Source organism: Penaeus vannamei, chromosome 33 (assembly GCF_042767895.1).
Source record: "Penaeus vannamei isolate JL-2024 chromosome 33, ASM4276789v1, whole genome shotgun sequence".
NCBI classification, from domain to species: Eukaryota; Metazoa; Arthropoda; class Malacostraca; order Decapoda; family Penaeidae; genus Penaeus; species Penaeus vannamei.
In genome coordinates this window covers 30,095,698-30,100,697 of record NC_091581.1, presented here as the reverse complement: position 1 = coordinate 30,100,697, position 5,000 = coordinate 30,095,698, and the positions used below count along the sequence as shown (strand labels likewise).

Below are 5,000 nucleotides of genomic sequence, written 5' to 3'. Positions count from 1 at the left end.
TCGTCGGGAATAGAAGATCGCGAAGAGCAGGGACATGCACAAGGGGTGTTCATGTCTGGAGTCTAGACACATCGTCTCCAACACGACATCTTCTCCGCACTTATTCTACCCCTTGTCTCCACCACATCATCTCCAACAACTCGTCTCCAACAAAGTAATTCCACTAGCCCGATCCTCGCCACATCCGCCGCTCACCGCCACCACCTGGCCCTTACTCCCGGCACCAACACTAACACTTTTTTCCCCCATTTCGAAGCTTTTCACTCCACCTGACTACCTATATCACTGTCCACTTCGCCGACGTTTGCTCAGAACTCGGTGCGTGAGTGTGACTCTTCTCCTATTAACTGCAAAGGCTCATAATTCTCCCTTTCCAGCTCCTGTGGCAACCCTCCACCTGGAACGGCTGGATGGCGAGTCACTCGAACTGCCGCTCGCAGAACACCGCACCTTTTGTCGCTTATTCTTCACTTCCAAAAGGCTTCACGCACTCTTTCTGTCACGGTTATATTCCACTGGTTCTTTTGCACCGCCTTGTAATCCTATAAGCCACTATCGAAGCACATCCGGACGCCACGAGCCACAATTACCTGAGACGCCGAGTCCCGGTGTTCACAAACAAGAGTAAGTTCCAATAATGTCCACCACAGTGTGTCCTCGCCGCTTTATCTCTTGCATATAACACGTCGGTATACTCAACCATACACCAGCATACACCCGAGACACACCCGTACCCTATAACCCGCACTCAACGACTGCTTCGAGGTGAACTGACCTGCGCGGTGTTTGCAGGAGAAGTGGTGATCGTGGTGTGAGTGGAGGCGGTGGCACGCAGCGACGCCTGGCACTGGAGGAGGAGGAGGAGGAGGAGGAGGTCCTGCCCGCGCGCGACACCAACCCGCACCGCCGCCCTCCGCCACGCTTCGCTCCCACGCCCGCGCTCGTTTTACGTCTATTTCTGTATTGTCGCTTGTCGTTGGTGCGATTCGACGATGGATTATTTTTTCGAAAGACGACTGGGATGGCGGATCTGTTTTACCTCGCCGGACGCGCGGTAAATAAAGGGAAAAAGGTGAACGAAAATGGCAAGGGTGAGCGAAGGTTAAGGTGAGCGTATGGCTTCCCGAGGCGCGGGGAGGGGGCGGGGGGAGGAGGGGAGGGGGACGCGTCCTGGCCTGCGGGCATGAGAGAGGGATACTCGCCGCACCTGGGCTACACTCGCTCCCCACCAGATGTCTTTGTGCCACAGCTTCTATCAGAAAAAGCTACCCAGTCCGTTTACTCAGATATCAGACTGTATTTCGCGGCTACGGACTATCCGTCCTTTTAATCAAGATGCTCCGCCGTCGATAACCAGATCAGCATACCCACAGCATAGCCTTGTTGATCACGAATAACTAACTCCATTTGACGTGCGGACACTGGAAATCTTTGTTCCAGTCGTAAGGTTTTTTAGTAATGACCAGTACCTTTTCATTCGTTGTGTAAGGTATAAGCGCACATGCGGATTGAGAATAGTCCAAGAACCCCGTCTATTGTAGCGTTCCAGGACAACTGAAGTCACCTTGTAAGATGTCTTGGAAGGCACCCAAGCGAAGACAGCGAGCCAAACCGAGGCGCGGCCGTTGGTGCTCACCTGCCTGGCCGGACATACACACGTGGCAGCACCGCACCCTTCGTGACACCTTCCTACCCTCTACACCTATGTGACAAGACATGAATAAATGCTCTTTGGAAGGACAGTCCCTCCTCAGATTCAACCTTTACAACGTACGAAGGCGGCAGAGTAACGGTCTGCGGGAGAGAATCCGTCCGCTAGCGGTGCCAGGATCATGTTCTAGTGCGCATCGATAGTCATCTGGAAACAAAGGCTCCTGGAGTAGGGCTTCGCTTTGTCTCATATCCTGTGATCCCCCCCAACACATGTCCCGCCTGGGCACCAGTCTTGCGTTCCTCCTCGCCAGCAGGAGCGTGGAGGGCGCTATCACGTCTTCTCCCTTGTGTTCGCCGTTGACCTTTCCAGGGTCCGCGTGGCCGTGTAGGAGGCAGGCACGCTCGCTGACGGCGCCTCAGCAGGGTCATGAAGGAGGAATGTTAGACGGCGTGGACGTGCCTGAAGAAGAGACAGGATACCGGAGATGTGTTGTAAGACGGAAGTGGCTGGGAGGGCAGGGCCGCCGGGGGGATGGAGAGCTGTGCTGGCTCCTCGCGTCCATTGTTCAAGGGTTAGGCGGCGTCACACTGCGGCACGCTGGACGCTGCCACACCACCCGCCATAACGCTCCTTGCGGTTTTGACTGGATTCGGAGAATTACGGGCCCGTAATTACTCTATAGGAGCGCGAGCGCGTTATTTGCATCCAATTAATATTCCCATTTGCACGCGCATTGCACGGAACTCCTTAGCAATTAATAAATAATGGGTATGCCTTTCGTAATTATTGTTTCATGATAGTTTTCGGTTATTTCCGTAACAATACGACAGAGACTTTGGCCGAAACAAGCGAAGGAGAGGTTGGATCATTACTTACCCTAGTTGACATCTACAGGAAACCCAGTCTCGTTCAACGTCATGATGTAACTACACGCGCGATTGCTATGACTTTTAAGCAGATTTCATATTTATTTGTTGTCTCTTTAAGAAGGATATTCAGATACAGGATTATGCAAATTTATTTTTTTTATCACCCAAGAAAGAAACAAATTACTGCATTTCGAAAGTTCGGTTCCCCTTTCTTTTCGACTCCAAGGCTTCGAAGGATTTAAAACGTGCCTGAAGGAGTACCGACGAGCCAGACAAAGGGAGGAGTAACCCTAATAGTCTCTTATCTGACTCCGCAGGAAGCCCGGCCGGTGCAGCCAACACTCCGTGACACCGGGAGTTTGGCGACAGGTGTTCCTGATGCAAGACTTGGTGGGGCCTCTCGATGCTCCCAGAGGCGCTTCTGGCGGTTCGCTGCCGACGCCCGCCTCTCGGCTCGAGGGCGGGCGTATCCTGAGGTCGTTTGGCCTCCGCCGCGTTTCCCTTTTCCCCCCAAATTGCGCTTAAGACTACGTTCGATCGGTCGATTTCTCTCTCTCTCTCTCTCTCTCTCTCTCTCTCTCTCTCTCTCTCTCTCTCTTTCTCTCTCTCTCTCTCTCTCTCTCTCTCTCTCTCTCTCTCTGAGTACTGCTACTTGTATGATAAATTAAATGTCCATAATTAATACTAGCATTTGTCCCTCATATGTAAATGTACATACACACACACACACACACACACACATATATATATATATATATATATATATATATATATATATATATACTTATGAGTGTAATTCGCATATACAAATATGATTATATAACATAAAATGTGTGTATATGTATATATATGTATGTATATACGCGCATATATAAATTTGTGCGCGGTAATGTATATCCAAGGATAAGCGAAGGCAAATTGTATGGATTTCCGCAGACATCCCTTCCCAACGTCTCCTGGCTGCCTCCCTTCGCCGAGACACCAGCCGCGGCGGTGACGGGGTGCCTCGGGGATGGCGATTCGGTCCCCCTGGGAGAAAGTAAAGTAGGGAGAGGTCAACCCCGCGGGCGTAATTACCTGGACGAGGGGCGGAGGAGGCAAAGGCGCTAGGGGGGGAGGGAGGGGAGAGGGGGGGGAAGGATGAAGGGGGCTGGCAGGCAAGCGGGGGGATGGAGCGCGTTAGGGGGGGAGGGGGGAGGGGGGGAAGGAGAGCGTCACCCGTGAGGACAAGGGTAGAATCCCCGCCACAAGTTCGTCTCACAGCACTCCTACACCAGGCCCTCGCGTCCGCCGATTGCTGCAGTTCAGACTAGATGTTTAAATTAAATATATGTACATGGAGTTTCCATCATGTTTTCTTAGAATTTGGGATACTATACAGTCATTAAACTAATATTCCTGTTCAGTTTTTTTTAGATATGCTTTCCAGGAATATCTATATACATCGTGTTGGCACAATGCCTCAATGCCCCAAGAGGGAGACAAGCAATCGTTTTCGTAATATCTTGAGTCATTTCCTTCGAGTAAAACTCCTCAACACGCAACCGATGGAAAATCCGAATGCCTGGAGCTTACAAAAGCCTGTGCGAAGTTGTGGAGGTGTTGAGGGGTTTGGAGGCACCAGGCGGCCCCTTGGGACCGCCAGGTAGCAGAGCCAGGCGGGCCCGCACCACCACAAAGGCTCTACCTGCCTCCCTGGCCCGCCATCACCACCACCACCCTCTACCTCACACACGCAGCCACGCACTCCTCACAACCTTCATCTGATCTGATCTAATCTGCGCACATTACTGCTTGGGTAAATTTCCTTGGATTTGACATTCTGCAAGATCGTTCGCGTCTTTCTTATCATGGATGGACAGGACGTAAATGAACGAAGAAATGGAGGCGGGTTGTCCGTCCCTCCTCTCATGAATGCACAGGGATCCCAGTGCGCTTGAGTGATCGGGCCGGCACAGCCATGGACGACTGCCGATCCCGGGAAGAAAATATTCGGTTCACGAGAGGGAAGACGACACTCGGGGCGCCAAGAAGTGTCGGCTGCGCCCCACGCCTTCTTTGTGTCCTGGAAGGGACCCGCTTGCCGTACAAGCAAGAGGCAATTATTTGATATTTTCATTCCCGCGGACCTGGTAGTTAGGAGATGTAAGCGCTAAGCGACGTTGCTTGGCATGAGTTTTATCCCTTGTTCAGAATTTTACTCCAGTATTCAAAATTGTACCAACGGAAGGCCCTAGCCGGCCTCCAAGATTAATAATGGGTCTGAGGCATCCCTTCCTGGTAAATCTGGCGCCAGGAGGCAAGACAGAGGAGCGAAGGAAAAGAGGAGGGAAGGAGACAACAGCGTGGAGCGTGGTGGTGGATGTGGTGATGGAGGAACCGGCAGTGAAGGTCAGCAGCTGGCACCCGCCCCGCCCTGCCCTCCATCACCGCTACTCGGCCACCAGGTGTCCCCGCGCCAAACCTCCGCCAACCGC

At 52.3% G+C, this 5,000-nt stretch overlaps 1 protein-coding gene across 3 annotated transcripts in view; it reads right to left on the bottom strand.

The window, feature by feature from the left end:
• Positions 1 to 1,016, bottom strand: part of LOC113826731 (protein tramtrack, alpha isoform) — a 10,303-nt gene extending 9,287 nt beyond the window's left edge. Inside the window, exon 1 of one of the 3 annotated variants that reach the window (XM_070145072.1) lies at positions 591 to 1,016. The gene's annotated coding sequence lies outside the window, so the exon portion shown is untranslated. Of the gene's footprint in view, positions 1 to 277; positions 567 to 590 lie in introns of those variants that run through there. The other 2 variants (XM_070145073.1, XM_070145074.1) reach the window with 2 other exon arrangements.
• Positions 1,017 to 5,000: the final 3,984 nt, after the last annotated feature.